We start from the raw sequence: 22,805 nt of genomic DNA, 5'->3' as shown, positions 1-22,805 counted from the left end.
TTGAGGAAACCTGTGAGGTAATCTCATAAATTGCTTCTCTAGGTTGCCTATGGATAATTTTTTTCCCCCTTCAACCTCAATTGAAAATTTTTGTTAGGAACATGTTTCCATTCTGTTTCTTTAATGGAAAATAAGATTTGGTAATATGACATTTATCTTCTTTAACACTTTTATGGGATATGTTTGTTCTTTGCTTTGGTAGAAGTATTTGCTTGATAAGCATTTTTTAAAAATTAATTAATTAATTTATTTATTTTGGGCTGCATTGGGTCTTTGTTGCTGCGCACAGGCTTTCTCTAGTTGTGGCGAGCGGGGGCTACACTTCGTTGTGGTGCGGGGGCTTCTCTTGTGGAGCACAGGCTCTAGGCACATGGGCTTCAGTAGTTGTAGCACGTAGGCTCAGTAGTTGTGGCTCATGGGCTCTAGAGCGCAGGCTCAGTAGTTGTGGCGCACAGGCTTAGTTGCTCCGCAGCATGTGGGATCTTCCTGGACACAGGGCTCAAACCTGTGTCCCCTGCATTGGCAGGCAGATTCTTAACCACTGTGCCACCAGGGAAGCCCTTGATAAGCATTTGAAGTGAGTTTATCCAACATGGTTTTGTTTCTTTTCTGGATATTTAACTGAAAAACATAACTATAATAATGACATTTTTCCAATCAAGTCTATTCTGACAACAGGATCTAAGTTCTTTAATGTTATGAGCAAGAATTTTCCTAGTCAGAAAAAATTTTCTTCACCAAAGTGAAAATATTTTAAGCTGTGATGACAGTAAAGCTTAACAATAGGTTGTTTGGATTGGAATAAATATAACACTGGAAATGAAATTTTTTATGTAACTGATTATGGGCTGTTCACTTAGTTTTTCTAGCTGGGAAAAAAATCCAACCAAAAACATGTGATGTAGTCTTCTCTAAGAATGGAAACACAACTGGAGATAATAAGGAAAGGAACTTAGTACCTTAGAATTGGCCACTGAAATCTTGTTAATCTCTTTTTGGCATCTGGTGTCTTAGTTACTTGCTTTATTCTATTATTTATCTCTCTCGTGGTAGTTAACCCATTATACTATGATCATTTGTTGATGTGTTTGTTTCTCCCACTAGAGTGTGAAGTCCTGGTCTTGTGTGCTTTTGCACAGTTAATGCGTAGTACAGCGCCTGGTATGTAGCTAGCACTCAACGATATGTTTCTTGAACCAAAACTGCTCAGTAGATATCATTCACATGTCTTTAAATCTGTTTGTCTTAAGTAAGTAGAAACTGGTCCTTTCCTCTGAGAATTTTGTTGGCTTCATGTAGCATTCAGGATGGTAGTACTATACAGAGAGGCAATTTAGTTCTATTTAGAGATAATTCAACTTGGTGACTTATGTAGGGAGAATTTCAAATACGTTCTAAGTGTTGGCCTACATATTTGTGGTCTGACATGGGGAAAGAGGGCTGTAGAGGAGACCAATCTCTGAGCACTTACCAGGAATGGACACTAAGGGTCATTTTGGGGAGAAAACAGATGTGTGAGCTGTTAGTCTCATACTCTGCAGCCAAGGTGAGAGAGACAAAGTTGACCCTAGGTTTTGGAAGAATCGTTGCTAGGAAACAGGGAACTCACTTTGTGATTTACAAAAATGGAGCTGCCTGAATTCTGTCCCTGGATATTTGTTAATTATTGATGGGGTGGGTTGCTTATGGATATAGTTCTGAATATAGTCCTGGACATCCCTCAGATGTCTTCCAACCCTGTTGTGAGGGAAAGAAGCTTCTAGAGAAAAGGAGAGTAAGGGAATAAAATGGGCAAGGTGATCTTTTCGGGAGACCGATGTGAACAACAAAACTTGTAAAAAGAGAATGTTTCTCTACTTCAATAAAAGTAATGTTAGCATCTTCAGGAGTATCAGTGTCAACATAAGTGGACACAGGAAAAGCAAGAACAATATCAGGGAAGCCAAATCAGTCATTCCACAGTGCCATGCCAGCCAACCTCTACAGAACGTTAAGCAAAATTTAAGTAAAAATAACATTTATTTAGCAGACCTTTCAGTATATCTTCACCGGCTTTGCTTTTTTTCCCTGGGGAAAGAAGTTACTCCAGCTTGCTCAGTAAATACTATTTTCACAAAATGGTAATAAATATTAGAACACTTAGAAGGTTTATAAAAATTACATCAGATATGCAGGACATATGATTGTCTTTTTATTCATGAGATTGCTTACTGGATTAAGAAAAGAAAGCTGAGGCCAAATTTTTTTTACTGGGGTGGGTGGGTAGGAGTTAATGGAAAATATTTTAAAGTAGAAGGTGTCTGACTGTCTCTTTAAAGAGCATAATGTTATTGATTCAGCTAAATTATAATGGTTGTTTATGGAAGTTACAGAAATCCTTGATAAGATCACATAGACAGATGAGAATAAGTACTTTTAAAGGTTAGTTTTGTACACAGCTCAACTGTTTTTTCTAACTGTTAAGAGTCTAAGTACTCTATCAGTCTGTGATTAGATTGGGAGCCAGACAAGGAGAACCGGTGTAATCTTGCATAAAACTCAATTATTGCTCCTAAATAGTTGTTGTCATATCTTAATAAAGCCCTCTCACTACAGAGAGATAAGGCATTTCATTCTCTCGCTTGTCCTACTGGGAGGTGTAAATACATAATTAAATTTGGCTGTCATTAATCACTTTCAAGTTGTTTTCTCAGGCTTTCAAATATAAACCATTCCAAATCCCACTTTGATTAAAAATCGTGGGCAACTCAAGTTCACTAGAATGTTGGGGGTGGGTGAGGTTATGATTTGTAAAATTCACAAAATGTGTATTTTTAAGGACGCATCTCTCATAGTTATTTAAAGTCCTTGTTTGCCAGTTCTTTAACATCTGGCTTGTCTTTGGATGTGTTTCCATCAACAGCTCTTTCACTCGACTGTGGGTACAGTTTCCCTTTACTTCATGTTTATGGTAGTTTTTATTGTTTTCTGGACATTGTGAGTGATGCATTTTAAACTTTATCTTCTACTAAAGAATGTTACTGGAAGATCACCTTGATGCTATTTGGGCTCTGCTATGGGGGGATCTGTTTTGCTCTTAGTCTGATGGTGCGTCTTGGTCTAGACTTGGGCTCTAGATATAATCCTTACTCCCAAGGTATGACCCCTCAGTGGGTTCAGTGGAAAGCGTGAGGTTTTTACCATATTCTGGGGTGTATCCCAAGCCCCTCTAATTTGGTAGGATTTAAAGTAAAACCTCTGACTCCCCAGAGTCATGCTCAGTTTTTCAGCCTTCCAGCTCTTGCTTTCCATTGTGTTCCTAAATATCATCTTGTTGTGGAGTTATATTACATATTTTAGGGCTACCTCCTCTGTGGTTCTGTTTTTTCCAGGATTTCTCCTCCTCAAATTTCAGCTACTTTGACAATTCTAGACATCTTTGACTCTTTAGCTCAGTAAAACTTCCATTCTCTGCTTGCTTTCTGTTTCTCTTGTGCTTCATGAACTGGGGAATACCTTCAGGGAACAAGGTGTATAAATGCAGGTTTCATATACGTAGTTTGTTTTTTCCTTCGAGGCTCATATCCCTTCTAATTTCTGCCCGCTTTGATTGCTCTCTGGTACCTTTAATATTTTGTCTGGAGTTTATAATTATTATGAACGGGAGAGTTGATCTAAGTTACTTTGCCATTATTTTTAATGGTAAGAATTATAATTTTAAAGGAGTCTTTCAAAGTTTTCTACATACCACTTAGGAGGTAACTAGCACAATATTTGTTAAACAATGGAAAGTCACCATGAGCTATATAGGTTCCTGTGGATGGGTGATTGCATTTGAGAATCTCTACTTTTTGCCAAAGTATCTAACTAGAAACTACATTTTAAAGTAAATTATTATAAATAGAAAATGTTATAAAATATAACCGTGTCACATTTTACCTAAAATTTATCTATTAGCTATAAGGAACATTAAACTTTAACAGCTAACAATTTTCCTTGCCAGGATTAGAGAGTAGTGTTGGTGGTCCAGGCCTCCAAAAGCCATCCAAGAAAACTGGAGCCATTGCCTTCTTTGTCCTCTTGATAAGTTTCTGTATAGTTGTGAGAGAATACAATTACTCAGAATCTTCCAGAGCCTTGCTTATAGTAGAGGATGCGTTATCAATGTTTGTGTTGTGGCCGTACTGCCCTAGAAAGGCATTTTCAAAAGTCATGGCTGACTCAGCATTTTCCCCTTTCACTCACCTTTTTGGTGAGTGCTGTTCAAGGGCAGATCAAAGAAATGCACTGGGAAAAATATCAGCTGTTAAATCACTTTCTCTTTTTCTGCTGAAACTGGTTCTGCCGGCAAGGTTCCTTCAGTTGAGATAAATAATACTTTAAGGCAATAGTTCAAAAATCAAAATTAATGCAAAAATTATGATTAAAAATATCCAAATTTTTTAAAAAGATAAAATCAGTACTGCTGATTTTTTTCTTTTGTGCCAGGCTCCTGTATGGTTCATTCTGGAACTGGTGAGTGGATTAAGGCATCTGGAAGAGCCCTGCTTGGTGACATGGAGAGGACAGGTTTCTATGCTAGATAGACTTGAATTTGAGCCCTAAATCCTGTCAGTAATTGGATCTTTTGGCAAGCTGAAGAATATTATGCTAGCTAATATTTATTGAGCACTTATTACATACTAGGCTGTGTGCTCAATTAAGCTCTTTACAGGTATTATTTTAGTCCTCATGTAAGGTAGAGAATCTTGATATCCCTGTTTTACCAATGAGTATATGGAAACTCAGAGAGATTAATAATTTGCCCAAGATCACATAACTCTTAAGTATCTGACCTGAGATGTGCTCTTTGAAAATGTGCTTTTGCTCTGAGTCTCAGTTTGCTTATTAGTAAAATGGGACAAAATTACCTATTTTAAAGTGGTATCTCAAACAGGACCTTCTGAAAAGGAAGTGTGGAACATTTGAAAGTATATAAAAGGTAGCTTTTCAGATCAGGATTATGATTAAAACTCTATATATAGTTTCTGATTTTAAAGTAGAGACATAGGTAGGCCTGGGCAGCTCATAATACTACATAATACTAGAGTATTGAACTTGCTTGTAGCTACATGAGTGTACGTGGACCAGGCTTGGCTAATGCTGCAATTCTGAGAAGTGGCCTTGCACTTGAAAGTTCAGTGCAATTAATGCAGATGAAATATAAGAAGAGAGCAGTGAAGGTGGGGGTAGAGGATATTGTGTACTAAAATGCTTTTTAGTAGAGAAAACTAAACTTAAAAACTTGAAATGTCTCCCTTCTTTTTCCTAATGGAAGATGAGCAAGTCCAGGCAGATTTTATGCACCTGTGAAACTGAGACAGGTTAAATTCTACAACTTCTGATAAATGGTGCTGCCAGCACAGAAGTCACAAGTTGTTAAACATAGTGCCTTATACTTGCATTGCGAGTTATAGATGTATAGATAGATGAATGTCCTGTGAGGCTTTCCTTGTTTAGGACTTGGGGTCTGGACCCTTTAACAGTACCATTTCTAAGCTATTCTTCTTATTAACACTTATGTCCTTGAAAACTCCTTTAACAAATATGTTGTGTCCCTGAGAAATTTTTCATAAAGGAAGTCTTGATGAATAACTTCTTATCAATATATAACAACAGAATTCTCATGTTCTTTTCAGCTGATTTTTATTCTTTAGGTTGGAAACTTTATAAACTTCAGTGTTAGGTAGAGAAGTAGGAGAAGGTGGTTCTTAGGCTCTGCCTGTATCCTTTTGCCTGTCTTGGGTCACTGCCAGTAAGTTAAATCAACTAATTTTGGCCTGCAAACCTGGCATGAATAGATAGGAGTTTAGCTAGGCTTCTTTCAACACCATCCCCAGGTTAACCATAATCCTAAGTGAAGTTTCTTTCTCATTGTTCCATTGTGGCATGTCAGCACCATTCATTTCGTATAGTAATTCCTTTATCCCCTTTTTTCTTGTGACTAAGCAGGATGAGAAACATTTCTCTTTCTCGATCTGGAGTAATTAATTAAATCCTTCATTTAAAATTTGGCTATCTGTCTTTCATCAAGGCTAGCAAGATTGAATACAAAGGGGTTGAAGAAGTCAGAATGTGATAAAAATGTAATTATCTAAAAATTTCCAAGTGCTTTTTTCTCTGTTAAGCTAGCATAAATGTGTGGGCGTGATGGGGGTTTTCATTAAGTCCTCTTCACAACATCCTGTTGCTAGGAATTTTGTAGGTAGAAATGAAGTTTAGTGTTTCTTCCACCCCATCATGTGAGAGTGTGTGTGTTTTGTGTTTTGTTTGTGTGTGTTTGTGTGTGTTATGTGAGTGTTTTGTTTTCATATTTGTCTTAGTTGTGTTTTATTTTACATCTCAATGTAAGGTAATTTACAATTTGTCTGGGGCTTCCCAAAGTTTTCTATATCCTATTTATCCATCATCAATAATCTTCACTAGCACTTCATCCTCTGTGTCCAAAAATGTATTACTGACTCTTATACTGATGCCTTCAGCCTTCCCTTATTAATGCAGTTATCTTCTGTTTAAAATGTTCTTCTTCTAAACAATCTCCTACTTGGACATTTATGAAAAGACCTTTATGAAAAGAAAGTGAAAGCAAAGACTAATAAAGGCATTATTTAAGTAACAGGTGGTATTACTCAGGAAACACATCCAGATGGAACATTATATCCATTTTTTTTTTCTTCATATAAGTATGAGGAGAAGGTAGGTGTTAATAAGAAAAGATCCTGATTAGACCTTATGTAGAATAGTAGCATTTAGGGTACTTGAGTCTGTATAGATTCAGTAACTTTCCTGCAGTTACTATATGTATAGTCCTGTATCCTGAACTCTGAAAGTAAGACTCTGAGGCACTTTAGGATCCTCACTCTTTGTCTTGGTCTGCACAGACCAGGTGGCTTAACCAACAGACATTTATTTTTACAGTTCTGGAGGCTGGGAAGTCCAAGATCAAGGAGCTGGCTTACTTGGTTCCCTGTGAGGACCTGCTTCCTGCTTTGTAGATGGCCACCTTCTCACTATATCCTCACATGGTAGGGAAAAAAAGCTCTGATCCCTTGTCTCCTTTTAAGGGCACTAATCCCATCACGAGGACCCCACCCTCATGACTTCAACTACCTAATTATTTCCCAAAGGCCTCAGCTCCAAATGTCATCACATTGGGGATGTAGGTTTCAACATAAGAATTTTGAGGGGGCACACTCAGTCCATAGCACTCTTCAAAGGAAAGTTTAATATTCATCAAACTGGTGTTTATTGAGCTGGCTACTATGATTGAGCACTGTGCTGGGTGTTGTGAACAGCCATAAAGGCCGAGAGGAGGCCTGTGCTGTCTGACTTTCTTATTCAAAAGTACCTGTACTGGGAGTGTCTGCTAATGAACGTTGTGCTTTTCCTGTGTAAGACATGGTGGCAGTCCTCTGATGTCTTGCCATCTCGTTGGGGAGATGAGACATATATATGTGTGTGTGTGTGTGTGTGTGTGTGTATACACACACATATATACATATATATACACACACACACACACATATACATATATATATATACACACATACAGTCTATAACTGCCCAATGGAGCAGCACAGATGATAAGAACTATGGAGACTCAGACAAGAGAACGACTACTATGGGACAGAAGACTACAATCAGAGGATTTTTTTGTGGTTCACTTAGAATCTGAGAATAAATCTGAGAATATTGACTGTGTCTTAAGAGATGGATAGGTAGAAGGCCGGAAGTAGAGAGACTGAGGGGACTAGAGAGCTATTATTAACTGGAATAATTGTTACCAATATCTTCATCATTTTTTTCCTTAATGACATAGTTTTAAAACTTTTCTACATCTTGGGTGTTCCCTTCTGTCTATACTTCAGTTTGTGTGAGGTTTTACTAAACTGGTATGTGGATTAATCTGTTTCACAGTGATAGATAGCTGATTTAAAAAATCATTCCTTTAGCACATGCTGGCTTGAATGCTAGAAGATAGACTGTCTAGAGTTAGGGGTGAGTGGGGAGACCGGGGACAAGAAGAGAGGGCAGCTGGGAGCAGTCACCTGTCCTCCCCTCCCCTTTTTGGCCTTGACTGTTGAGTCTTGTGCTGCTTCCAGAGCAGAGTGACCAGGTAGGCTTGTGGACACCATTTGCAGGGAAACTCAGAATTCAAGAATCTCTGAGGCAAGAAAAACAATGGGTTGGGATAGGAGGAGTGATGGAAAAACAGAGACACCAGGAACAGGATCGGTCTTCACATAAGGCATAACGCATTCTCGTAGCTGAGAATTTAGGTGTTCCCACCTCAGATCTCTTCTGTCCAGCATATCATTGGCCTGATCCAGTTCAGTTCAGGGATCCAGAGTAAGCAAGCATCTGTTAGCCACGTCTCTGGTTACCCCAAATTAGCTCATGTCCTTTACTGCTTGTTTCCTCTGATTATATAGTACATATCCAAACCCTCAATTATCCAGAATAAACCAGGGAGGCCTATTCTATGTGGAAAACATTTGACAGTGGTTATGATTTTTTGCCTTGACCATGGTAGTGCCTTAGCCATTTAACCACCTGTCCCTTTAAAGTTTTGAAATGCTGGGGTTCTTATTGTGTAAGCCAGAGACATCTCCTTGGGTAGTTATTTTACTGGGTAACTTGCCCCTTCTGAAACCTCACTCAGCCTGAAAAGTACCTCAGAAGCCTCTTTGACTTTAATTTTTCTGTCTTAGTCCCATTTGTATATAATATTGTGGTGTCTGATTCTCTGTCTCATGTTGTTAAAACTCAATGGCCTTGAATTTCTGGGTCACTCTTAAAAAAGTGGACAGAGCTTGATTACTAATGAAAAGTTGACTCATTTCCTTCCAGGCAAAGGTTGAGACTGACAATCAGAGTTTATAATTAGTCTTCAGAGAAGCATACTCTCTAATTATGGGATATCACCTATTCTTTCCTAAATTTTATAAGAATTAATGAGAGCATCTTGAGCTGGGGAAATGAGTAAGACAGGTACTTATGCTGTGTTGAGAGGATATATAAAAATTGTATCTGGAAAAAGGTCCTACATGACTTTAATTAAGTGATTGATTCCCTGCAAGTTTAAATTTGGTGCATCTCTTCCCAGACACACACATAGGTCATTTTTAGTCTTGTGAAATTTTTCAGTAGATCAGATTCCATAAAGGGACTGCAATGTCTACCACCATTCTGTGCTGAAGAAAACAGGCTCTCATGTTGGCCAGATGTCTTGGGGAAGATGGTAAGGACTTTCTTTCCCAGTTAGGCTCAGGGCTCCTCGTTATTCTCCATATCTTGTTTAAATACATCACTCTTTCTCTTTTGCTTATTCTTTGCTTCCTTATGCTTCCTGTGAGGGATTAGCTGAAAGTGTGAGTTGTACAACAGTTCATTTACACAAGTATGTATTGAACTCTCTGTGCGCTTAGAAGGATGATAGTTGGGCAGTGTGAAGGATATAAAAGAAGAGACACAGGCACAATTCTTGCCCCAGGGAGCCCCTGCTTGGAGTGGGTTGATGGTTAAGACATACACAACCACTGACCCCAAGCATTACCATCAGCAAACATCATTACATTCTCGGGCAGTATTGCTGAGGGAATTCAACAGCCAAAATTGTAGAGTCATCATACTTTAGGAGGTGGAAGGGATTTTGTCGATCACCTTTCCCACTCATCTTGTTTTATATATGAGGAACCCAAGGCTTAATATGTTCAAGTGACTTATCCTGTATTACATAACTGATTAGAATGTAGAGTGGGACTAAAAGCTGTTTCTCAGTCCCCATTAGGTGACCTAAAGATTCAGCGCTATTTCTTTTCATTTTTGGTACCAACCCTCGAGGAACAGGGTGAATATATAGGGAGAAGGGGAGGAGAGAAGGAGAGAGAAAAGCAGAATTAAAAATAAACAATTTAGGGCTTTTATGAGGCAGTTTGAAAGACCAAGGATTTTAACTCTAGCTATACATTTTATTTTTTAACATTCCATGAAACAAAAACAATGTGGAAATTCTTTTGCGTTCCTTCTAAAGGAGGTATTTAATCCTCCTAAAGGATATTAATGTCCAAGGGGGCTGTAGAACATACCTAATGGAATCATATAATTTTAGAGTTAAAGGGAATATTAGAGATTATTTGGCCTAGCATCTTGTTTTAATACATGAGGAGGCTGAGGCTCAGAGAAGTAAAGTGGCTAATTCAAGGTTCACATCTGGTGGAAGAGCCAGGGCTGATCTAGAGGAAAGGTCTGTGGGGAGCCGCTCAATCAAAAGCTCTGAGAACATGCTAAAGTCTTGGGTGAGAGTTTCTGTAAAACAATATACTAGTTATATTTTTATTCTTTTTTTTAAAAATAAATTTATTTACTTATTTATTTATTTATGGCTGTGTTGGGTCTTTGTTGCTGCACGCGGGCTTCTCATTGCAGTGGCTTCTCTTGTTGCGGAGCACGGGCTTCAGGCGCGCGGGCTTGGCTCCGTAGTTGTGGCTCGCGGGCTCTAGCGTGCAGGCTCAGTAGTTGTGGCACATGGGCTTAGTTATGCTGTGGCATGTGAGATCTTCCCAGACCAGGAGTCAAACCTGTGTCCCCTGCATTGGCAGGCGGATTCCCAACCACTGCACCACCAGGGAAGCCCAATATATTTTTATTCTTATTCAGATAAAAAACAAACTAAAAATAACTACATAGCTAGCTAGCTAGCTATCTATCTATCTATCTATCTATCTATCCATCCATCCTTAGGTATGCCGTAAGTACGTCTCACCTACCAGTAGACATGGGTTTTTTAAGCAGAATGGTGCAGGAGAATGTAGCCACATCAGGCATGGCTTTGCCTTGACTCAGTTTAGTAAGTGAAGTGCCTCTCAGGATGCATTTATCTTCACTTTGTGTGAACTTGAGTGCATACTTTCAGGATTCTTGCTTGATATTCAGTTTCTTTGGTTTGGAAGGCCCCAAATCATTGTAATATCTTAGATTTTTTTGACCCTTTGGGCCATGGTGCCATCTTTTAAAGGAAGTAGCAGCCCATCTTTTAAAGGAAGTAGCGGTTTTTGTCTTGAGTCACCACATTAAGGTTATACACCATAATTTTTTTCCTTGATGTTCGTTATTTTTATTATCTTTGGTTCTAATTATGCAGAGGTATGACAATTGACAATGATGATTCTTTGACCATTGGATTGCCTTTCTGAAATTAAACGCAGTTCATAACAAGTGCTCCTAAAGTGCCCTGACTTCTAGTAAACAAAAAAAGTTACCTAAATTGTAAGCACATGTTTTGAATGTGTTTTTAGCCTATGTGTACTTTAATGCTGTCCTGGCCTTAGAGCAGGGATCAGCAGACTTTTTTCTTCAAGTGCCAGATGGTAAAGGTTTTAAGCTTTGCTGGCTAAGAAGCAAATTGAGGATATAATGTAGGTACTTATATACCTCTTTAAAGCATAACCATTAAAAAAATGTAAAAACCAGCTTTAGCTTCTGGACTGGAGGTATAAAAACAGGTGGCCCATGGATTTTGCCCAGGGCAATATTTCTTGACCTTTACCTTAGAGCATAATAACCACTTGAAATGCTTCATGTCCTTGGAGGGCATGCGGTATAGACTGGAAGAGCCATTTTTGGGCTAAGCTTTTTTTTTTTTAATATACAAAAGAAATTCTTAAAGCAGATGTTGCTGAAATTAGAACAAAGAATTATATCTGAATCTTCCTTTATCAATTTTTGGTTGATGCCACTTTTCTAGTTGAGATGACCTATGCTGGAGGTCTGCACTAAAGCCGAGATCCTGCTAAATTAATGAGTGTTTTCAATAAAATGAATAAAAACATTACATTTTTTTCTTTGACGGTAACTGTTCCCTTATTGTCATAAAAGTAATAAATGTTGTGAGATGTCATTAACTTCATGAAAGTTATCCTTTGTGTGGAAGAGTTTTTTGGGTGATTATTGTGATGGTGATGATTTTAATAATTATGTTTGTTCTCAAAAGCTTATAATCTAGAGGGAAAAAGTTAAACAAACCAAATCCAGTCCCAGCCGTGTAGTTGATGATAGAGCATGCTTCCTAGTATAGATACCAGTAGGCTAAGACTTTCACGTGCGCTACAAGCATTGTCCATACAATGAGGGTTTGAAGGTTTTGCTGTTTTTGTTATAAGAATGCAAGAGTACATAAAATAATGATAGCATTGTATTTTTAAAAGAAGTAATCTGTATGGTATCTGCATGTATGTTAGATAAATTTTCTCATTAGACCACTGTTTAGCTTTGCAAGATTTTCATTTGACCCTATGGAGGCATAGAATTTGATTTCATACAGCAGATCAGGCATAGGTGAAGGAATTTCCAAAGCTGAGGAACACTTTTTTGAAGACATGTGAGTTTGAATATATATGATTATAGGCAACATTTGTAGGAAACTTTTCTGTTTAATTCAGCTAACATTTATGAGTGTTATGAGTGCCAGATACTAAGCTAAAAATTACTTTATTTGGATATGCTATCTCATTGTTTCTCAACCTTTTTATCATTATCACCCCTTGCCCCAAAGGAGCCTTTTTAGAGTTTTTACCTAATCTCTCCACCCCTGCCCCATGCAATTTTAATACCATAGATATATTGTATATCAGTTTATCTACTGTGGCCCTTTGGAAGTTCACAAACCATTGTAATAGCTAAGTTTTTTTTTTACCCCCAAGAACCATTTATTTAACCCTTTGGGCCATGGTTCTATCTTTTACGGGAAGTAGTGGTTTTTGTCTTGAAATGGGGTTCAAGGCACTGTTACTTATTTTTCCCATGATGCCCACTATTTTTTATTATTTCTGGTTCTAATTAAGGCCATTTAAATGGGATTTTGTAGTGTTTCAGGGCATTTTGAAATTGTATTTTCCAATTATTCATTGAATGGTTTTGCATACCTATACATGTGATTATTACTTTTTTTTCGAGAATGATGTATTCAGAATCTACAAAGAAATATTTTTTACCCTCTTAAAGTTTGGAGAAATGCAGGTTTTTCTCCAGCCTACTCTCACATTCAGGTTTGGTTTGATATGATTTGAGTACAATTATTTTTGAACTAGGAATCCTTTCAGATCAAACCATAAGCTTTTGGAACTTTCTGTTTTCAAATATTTTTTAGACTTCAGAATTTTACAAGTGGTCACCTACTCATGTTGGAGAACAGAAAGCAAGCACCCACACTCAATTTTTTTATCTGAAATTTTGTTTAATTTTTACTGCTAAGTTTCTAAAAAGAGTGTAGCAGTTTATGTTACTGAGGCCACTTTGCAGGATGTTCTGTCACTCAGGATCCTGGTGCTTCATGTAGTCAGTGTTTTATTAAAGATTAATAAAAGTATAAGAGAAAATGCAGACTCTGTGTGTGTGTGTGTGTGTGTGTGTGTGTGTGTGTGTGTGTGTGTGTTAACTTCATATTTTGGGGGAATATGTGATTTAAAAAATCTACTCCGTATAGATTTGGCTTGCCCACTTTAAATGATTTAGGGGTAAGTGAAGGTTAAGTCCTCTATATATCAGGAATCTTAATTAGTATTGATAATCCTTTGGGTAAATAGCTCAACCTAGTGGTTCCCAAACTTTGAGTATAATTAAAGTCTTTTGAAGGTGTAAAGACTCCATGGACCCTTGCATTTTGCCTTTTGGCTTCTGTTAAGAATATAAGCCCTGAATAGTTGAATGCCTTCTATATGCCAGTTACTGTATTAGGCACTGGGAGTATGGTGATGAATAATTCTTAGTCTGTTGGGCAGACAAATAATCATAATACAAGGCAATGAGTGATATATGTTAGGGTTATGGGAATATACAGCAGGGGGCATCAAGCCTGTTTCTCAAAGGAAATAAAATTTGAGCTGAAGCTTAAAGGAATTTTAGGGCTTAAGAAGAGGGAGGGGAAAAGTGTTTTGGGCTGAGTGAACAGCATGTACAGAGGTCTGGAGGCGCACTGTAACATGTTCTAGGAGCTAAAGAAGCTGAGCCTCGCGAGAGTGTAAGGCATAAAGGAGAGATGATCTTGAGATGAAGCCACTTCACGGTCTCTTGCTTGAATACAATGCATCATGTCAAAATCTACTCAGAATTCAATCACCCTTCATAATACCTCAAAATTTTAATAATTGTAACAGCATTTACAGTCCATTTAATATGGACAGGACATTATTTAGTAGTCTAGAGAGTGTTTTATAAGCGTTTACAGACTCCTTGCAGCAACTGTACAGTGCATAGCTTGGGAACAAACTGGCTTAGCTCATTCATTTTTGCCTATTACTGTGAAGGGTGCTTTTTGTAAACTTACGTGTTTAGAGTATGTTTGCCATGTTTTAATCACAAGTAGATATTTTCTCAGGGTCCAGTGCAGTGAAATATGGTAAGGTACTGATTGTGTGCTAGAAGACAGAGGAAAGACCATCTTCTGTTATAGCAGCAACAGAACTCTTTCAGTGCTGTTTGTGTGCCCTTGCCCAATCTTTCAAGTGATGATTGAAGAGGCTAGGCACTCAGTTCAGCTTTTGAGTTCTGATAAATGAGCCCAGACTATAAACTGGAAGATAAGGGTGTTTGCAAATTCTTACGTAAATAAAGCATGGTTTCCTATTGCAGTGGTTACTGATTTCATAGTCTCTGATGAAGATGAACAATACTATGAATTAACAGTTTTAAAGCATATACCACGGCAACTTCTGGTTGGTTTGGATTTATTAAAATCGGTGTGTGTTTATTGCTTTATTCAGATGCGGGGGGCGGGGGGTGGTTGAAAAAGCTGAACACGTGGAAACCCAGCGAGGTGGAGTTTCAGAAGACAATTCCCAGCCTCACAACTCCCCATGAAATCCTTTTCCTGTGGGAAACTTTTAATTTGGAAGCGTTCAGCCTAATGTGGGAACCAAGATTAACATTTTCTGAACTACTTCTACAAGAAAAGCAGAAATGTTCTGTTCAGGAAGCTGAATTTACATAGTAGAAAAATGGGCTGTCCTGCAGTATTTGGTAGTCTTTGTTTATTAGTTGTGGTAAAAAAAAAAGGTGTGTGTGTGTGTGTGTGTGTGTGTGTGTGCATGAGTGAGAGAGAGAGAGAGAGAGAAACTGATTGTATATTTGTCTTTGTTTCCTTTACATCAAACCAGCAAAGCCCTAGAAAGTGTGTTTTACCACAAACAGCCCAGCACTGGGCCCTGACTCTATACATGAATACTTTTGTTTCTTAAATTTTAAAATTTTATTTTATTTTTTATACAGCAGGTTCTTATTAGTTATCTATTTTATACACATCAGTGTATACATGTCAATCTCAATCTCCCAATTCATCCCACCACCACCAGCCCCCCGCCGCTTCCCCCGTTGGTGTCCATACGTTTGTTCTTTACATCTGTGTCTCTATTTCTGCCGTGCAAACCGGTTCATCTGTACCATTTCATGAATACTTTTTTTAGTTCTTTTTCTTTTTCCTTCTTGCTGAGTAAGCTATAGTATTTCCTTTTTTTTTTTCTTTCTTTTTTGGGGGGAGGGGAGGTGACAGTGGCAGTGGGAATGGCAAGAAGAAGTTAGCATCACAGAGCTCTTCCCTTTTCCCCTCTTTACCAGGAAGTTAACAAGAAGTCTTCAAGTACTATTTTGTTTTGTTTGTTTTGTTCTTTTGTTGTGTGTTTTTTTTTAAGCAAAGTCAGTAATTAGCATAACCCAGTTGGTTACCTTTACGCAGAGTTATAGAATTAAAAAGTTGACAGTCTGATGAGATGTCAAACTGGTGGTACTGAGAGGAGGGGGACGGTGAGGTTGGATTAGTAGGTTGGGCCTCTTGAATGCCAACCAAGCGTTTAGACTTGATTCTGTAGGCTCTGGGGCATCTAGGAGTTTGTAAGCCAGAGCCTTGGGAATTAAGTGTTATATAGGAACTTTAACTGGTTACAGTTAGCCTTGGCTGTTAGCAATTATTTTTTATCTACTTTAACGGGGGCCTGGGGGAGGGGGCAGGAAACTAAGCTGGCATTATGGTCACAGGAAAGAACAGACTGATTTGGGGCCTTTTCAAACTGCAGACCTTTGTTACTGACCAATGCTTAATTTGGTTTCTTATTTTTTCCCTCTGCCCTTACCTCATTTCCCTTAACGACAGCTCCCCCTCTAGAGCTCAGCTAGGGCAGGCTGCCACTGCGGATTGGGGGGCCGAGAGGCCCAGAGCAAGAAGAAAGTGGGTTGAAAGCGGAGTTCTGTTTAAAGAATTTTCTGCTGGAAACCAGCCCAGAGGGAGTAAAGAGGAGCTTTAATGAGGAGCAGCTGCAGGGCCGACGCAACCCACATGAGACATTTTTTTTCCCCTCCGTTCCACATTCTGTATAGTTTTTTAAAAATCATGATTTTGAAATAGCTGTTTCGTAAAGCACGCCTCTCTTTTTCTTCTTCTTGTATGTGGTGGCGTTTTGCGTTGTTGTTTTATTTTTTTAATGACCAAATCCTCGCTAAAAAAAGCTAAAGCCAGAGCTGCAGCGAAGCCCTGCGTGCCATTTGGGCTCACCCTGCTGATACAGAACATTCGGTGGAGAAAACAAGGAGAGAGAACACTGGCTTTTATTTGGAAAAGGGGCTTATTTCCTGCTCAGACTTCAGTCATCTTGGAGCTGACACAAGCTGCTGCAGTGTTTTAAGCTTTTCTCTAGACGAGTGGCTATTCACTTAGGAAACTTGAAAGAACAAATATTTCTGTCCTGTATTACTAGGGAGACTGATCCTGAACTGCAGCCATTGCCAGATAGATTGGAATTGCTATTCAAATACCAGCTTCGTTGAAGTCTGTAAAGTGGCTACATGTAAACGAATCCAGGCTGCTGGTGACATGTGAGAGTTGGGGTCTGGTTTTCATCTGTTTTATTGAGGGGGGACTGTATGGGCATCCATTCAGTTGGAATGTTTTCTAGTTCCATTAGGAGGAATCCCTTGTTTTCCTCTCTCTTTTCTTTCCTCCATCCCTCCCCTTCACCTCATTCGCCATGTGTGTGTCTGAACAGTCACAATGAAAGAGTGGACCTCTTTGTGTCAGAAATGGCAGACTTTTTCCGAAAAAGGCATGCATATATCTGTATGGAGCTGATAAGTATTCAGATTAGTTTGTGAAATTATTTTACAGGGAAAAAACCCCCCAAAACTTTCCCTGTACTCACAGCCTCCTCTGTGAACTATATTCTTTCAGAGATCCAAAGCCAGAGAAAGGAAGAGACTAGGAGGAAGTCACTGAGAATACTACTTAAATAAGTGATAAATTCCCTCCAGAGAGGGGGGGGCATTCATATTGTTTGGGGAACAAAAGGCAGCTGTTAGAGTTTTTTGATTATCTTTTAGAAATTTTTTATATACACCTTTAGTTCAAGATTTAGGCTATTTTCCAAAAATTGTACTTAATAGAACTTAATAGAAGTTCTAATAACTTAATAGAACTAAAGATTTATAAGGGAACTTGGATGATAAACTCAACTTGAGCCATCTCAAGAAGAGGGCTATTTAAGCTCCTGTTTTCAGTGGAGAGTCTTAATTCCCACTCAGACTAACAGGGTATATGGTGTACTTGTATTACAGTTGAACAGGGATTTGCAAAGTTGAGAGGTCTCCTGCTTTAGGAAACAGGGGTCCTTTATTTCTGGCTGTCTCACCCATTTCTCCCCTTTCTTCCCATGTTCATAATTCTGCTTAGCCTCCTGGGGTGTGAGAGATAATCTTATACCTCAGAATGATTCTTACGGTGGCCTTGGCCTGTGTTCTACCAGGCAGAGCATAGTGTGAGGTTGGGAGGGGATTTTGCAACATAGGTGTTCGTGGTATTCAAGGCACCTGCACCAGGGTCTGAAGATATGCCCTTTCTGACAAAAAAATATCAAATGGGAGTTTGAGAGAGGCACAGGAAAGACCTAATTATGGCTTAAAAGAAGAAGAGCCACACTGTTAGAAATTATGTAGCATGTAACATGAAATGCAACTACTATTAGATCAGAGATGGGTGAGATGGTGTGGAGAAAGCTTAATAATGGACATAGGTTTTGAGCAGGTCTCTGAAGCAAGGGTCGACGAAAGGAAAATAAATTAGAGACATTATCAGATGGGAAAATGTGATATTTCTCACTGGAGATTAGAAAGAAGATCTTTATATAGGGAAGAGTAGACATGAATGTGGAAATAATCTGGAGTGCTTAAGTTATGGATCTCTGAGGAGTAAGACGGGTGGTAGGAGTGGGGCAGACAAGTAGGTCATAGATTCTAAGGATTTGAGGGGCTGGGCCCTAAAGCTAGTTTCTGAGCAGAAGAGTGACATGATCAAAATTATACTTGAGAAGGATCATTCTTTCAGTGAGCAATTTTCTGGCTACCGTTAATGGAGAGGTGTGGACAGGATGCTGGGGTAATTGAGATGACAGAGCTGACTGAATGGCTACCGGTCTTGGGGCAGGACTTCGTAGAATACTTTCAGTTAAGTGACATTCTATGTTTTGATAAAGGATCTAGGTAAAGATAGAAATACAGTTGTAGATGATGCAAAACTCGTGGAAATTTCTACATTTGCAGACAAACTTGGGGCAGGTCAGTTAGCTTTGGTGTCCTTATCAGTGCAATAGGGGTTCAGACCAGTTGACTTCTGAGGTTTGGTGCAGTGCTGACATTCTGTGGTTATATGAATAAAGTGTAAAAGTTATCTCAATCAAGGAAACTTGGGGTAAAGATTCAACATGGTGAATTTAAAAGAAAGAAATTACAGGTCCAATTATTGGGTTCAAAAAACAAGTTGTACTAATATAGGGTGGGAGGAATATGGCATAAAAATAGTTCATGTGAAACAAAATAGGGACTTTTTAACTGACTGGATTTTGTGACTTCTAAAAAAGTGAACACCGCTTTAGGCTGCAATATTAGAAACAACAGGGTCCAGATCACAGGAGGTGATGGTCCAGCTCTATGCTGTAGTGGTAAGAACATATGTATCAGGTGTTTTTTTTCCATTTTGGGCCCTACCTTTTAAAGAGGTTTTTGATGAACTAGAATCATCTAGTTGGGGCTAGGCAGGATAGCCCAGTTTTGAAGTACGTGGGCTCTGGAGTCATACCTGGATTTGAATCCTGCTTCTGATATCTTGTAGCTCTGAAATCTTCATCTTTCTAAGCTTCAAGGTCCTTGTATACAGAATGGAGATCATAATATAACATAACTGTTATAGGGAGTAATAAAAATAAAATGCTTAGCAAATACATAATACATAGTAAGTGCTTCAAAAATGTTGGTCACTGTTATTATTATTACTGTTGTTATCTTAAGCATCAGAGAGCCACTAAAATGGTGAGGAAGTCTGGACTAGTCCAAAGCATTGAATCCTGGAAAAAAGAAAACAAAGAGTCAACATAGCTATCTTTAAATTCTTTTTTTAAAAAAATAAATTTATTTATTTTTGGCTGCGTTGGGTCTTTGTTGCTGTGCACGGGCTTTTTCTAGTTGCGGCGAGTGGGGGCTACTCTTCGTTGTGGTGCGTGAGCTTCTCATTGTGGTGGCTTCTCTTGTTGCGGAGCATGGGCTCTAGGCATGCGGGATTCAGTAGTTGTGGCACGTGGCCTCAGTAGTTGTGGCTCACGGGCTCTAGAGCATAGTCTCAGTAGTTGTGGCGCACGGGCTTAGTTGCTCTGCGGCATGTGGGATCTTCCCAGACCAGGGCTCGAACCCGTGTCCCCTGCATTGGCAGGCAGATTCTTAACCACTGTGCCACCAGGGAAGTCCGATCTTTAAATTCTTGAAGGGCCACCTGTAAGAGAAGTGGAAGGCTTGTTCCGTTTCGTTCTAGAAGACAGGCATAGCCAGCAGGTGGAAATTATAGGGAGGCAGAATTATTTTTCTTAAATAAGATATAACTCACATACTATTTAAAAATTTTTTAATTAAAAAATTTTTATTGAAGTATAGTTGACTTGCAATGTTGTGTTAGTTTCTGGTGTACAGCAAAGTGATTCAGGTTTATATATATATATATATATATATATATATATATATATATATATACACAAACACCCACACATATATATACTTTTACATTATGGTTTATTACAGGATATTGAATATAGTTCCCTGTGCTACACAGTAGGACCTTACTGTTTATCTATTTTATATACAGTAGTTTGTATCTGTTAATCCTATACTCCTAATTTATCCTTTGCCCATTCCCTTCCCCCTTTGGTAACCATAAGTTTGTTTTCTATGTCTGTGAGTCTGTTTCTGTTTTGTAAATAAGTTCATTTGTATCGCATTTTAGATTCCACATATAAGTGATATCATATGGTATTTGTCTTTCTCTTTCTGACTTACTTCACTTAGTAGGATAATCTCTAGGTCCATCCATGTTGCTGCAAAATGGCATTATTTCATTCTTTTTTATGACTGAGTAATATTCCAGTGTGTGTGTGTGTGTGTGTGTGTGTGTGTGTGTGTGTGTGTGTGTGTGTATGGGTATATACATATATATCACATCTTCTTTATCCATTCATCTGTTGATGGGCATGGACAGGTTGCTTGCATGTCTTGGCTATTGTAAACAGTGCTGCTGTGAACATTGGGGTGTATGTATCTTTTCAAATTAAAGAGTTTTGTCTAGATATTGATATATGCCCAGGAGTGGGATTGCTGTATCATATGGTAACTCTATTTTTAGTTTTTTTAGGGAACTTCCATACTGTTTTCCATAGTGGCTGCACCAATTTACATTCCCACCAACAGTAATTCACATACTATTAAATTCACCCTTTTGAAGTGTACAATTCAGTGGTTTTTAGTATATTCACAGTTAAGTGTAACCATCAACATTATCTAATTTTAAAACATTTTCATTACCTTCCAAAAGAACTCTCTACTCCTTAGTAGTCCCTCTTCAGTTCCCCCTCTTCCCAGCCCCTGGCAACACTAGTCTACTTTCTATCTGTATAGATTTGCCTATTCTAGACATTTCACAAAAATGAAATCATACAATATGTGGCCTTTTGTGTCTAGCTTCTTTCACTTAGCATGGTATTTTCAAGGTTCATCTGTGTCACAGCATGTATCAAATCTTCATTCCTTTTTATGGCAAATGATATTTCATTGTATGGATATACCACATGTTATTTATCCATTCATCAGCTATGGACATTTGGGCTGTTTCTACTTTTTGTTATTATGAATAATACTGCTCTGAACATTCTTTACAGATTTTTGCATGGACTTATGTTTTATCCCTCTTGGTATATACATACCTAGGAAGGAAAGGTAGAATTTGAAGACATCAGAAAGAAAGAGCTTCCTGACATGGGGATCCACCCACACTGAAGGGAGTTCTATTGTTAAAGTAGTGAGCCAGTAATTTTATTTTACTTAACAAATACATGGCGTTTACTATGTGCTACATACTGTTCTAAGTGCTTTACAGTTATTTAAAACCCTACAAGGTAGGCACTATTATTAAATTTATTTTACAACAAGGAGGTTTAGTAACTTGCTCAAGATCACTCATAGAGTACATGGGATTGAAATCCAGGTGATCTGGTTCTAGTGTCTGTGCTTTTAATAGTAGGAACAAAATAACTTCAAGTATTTATTAAATTCTATTTCTCAGACACCATGCTTAACTACTTTTATTCAAGTAGAGGCTGTGGTTGTCTTTTAGGGATATTTTAGAAAGAATTATCTCTTTGGGTAGAAATTACCTTAGGGTGTCTTTAATCCCAAGGTTCTGTTATTACAAGGATGGATGGAAGTGGGGAAAAAGACAGCAACAGGATGTCTGGCCTGAGGCTTTTAAGATGATCAGAATTTTTTATCAGAAAGGGAACAGTGAGTGTGAATGATGAGTACTGTAGGAATTCAGTTAACAAGACATCAGAAGATGTTCATAAGTTATATATAATGTAAAAGGATTAACCAAAAATGACTTTTGAGATTGTGAATAGAAGCCTTAGAAAAATGGAGGAATTAAAGTTTCATGGAAATATAATCCTACTTTTGAAATGTTTAGTTTCAAGTATTGGCAGGATATATTAGGGTAAGTAGATGACTTTTAGTAAACTGAACATATGGAACTGGAGCTGTATACATGAAGGTAGTTGCTTAAAACAAAATGAACAATAACAAAACTAACAAATGCCTAAGAGAGAAAAGAGTAGTCCAGCCCAGACTTAAGCTTCAAGTGGCCATAAATTGATGGGGAAGAAGGAGAAGAGGATTCAGCAATCTAGACTAAGAATTTACCAAGCTTTGAGATACAGAGGGAGTCATAAAAGCCAAATGTAAAACAAGTAGAGTGATGGAGGCATGGTCAGCAGTACCTCCTATAAGGGAGAGAGTTTCCTTATGAAGAAATCTCAGATGAGACCATTGAACTGGACAAGAGGAAAGTCATTGCTCTTAGGACATGGTTTCTGGGCAATAAGTAGAATGAAAGTTTTACTGCAAAGGAACAAATAAGAAAATGGAAAAGAAAGGGAAAATAGCTGTAAAATTAGGCTACAGTTATAGAAGTTTGTTTGTGAAGGAAGAATTTGGAAAGGGAAATGAGGCTTAGTGAAAAATGTAGGTTAAAAGAGACTTGTACATGTTTCAAGGTAAAGGAATAGGCTGATGTCTAGCCCTCTAGAACATTTTAAATAAGAAAGTCTTTATTACTATACCAACAATGGGTCTAGTTTCCCATAAAAATAAGACGTGTTTCTGTACATGGACTTCAGGAGAATAAATCAGTTGTACATCATATCTAAGTATTATCTGATTTA

At 38.2% G+C, this 22,805-nt stretch overlaps 1 protein-coding gene across 1 annotated transcript in view; it reads left to right on the top strand.

The window, feature by feature from the left end:
* NOTCH2 (notch receptor 2) overlaps positions 1–22,805 on the top strand; it is a 180,676-nt gene that overhangs the window by 56,636 nt on the left and 101,235 nt on the right. The window lies entirely within an intron of this gene.

This window comes from Balaenoptera ricei, chromosome 1, assembly GCF_028023285.1.
Source record: "Balaenoptera ricei isolate mBalRic1 chromosome 1, mBalRic1.hap2, whole genome shotgun sequence".
Lineage (NCBI taxonomy): Eukaryota > Metazoa > Chordata > Mammalia > Artiodactyla > Balaenopteridae > Balaenoptera > Balaenoptera ricei.
Note: the sequence above shows the minus strand (reverse complement) of the source record. Positions and strands in the feature narration are given on the sequence as shown.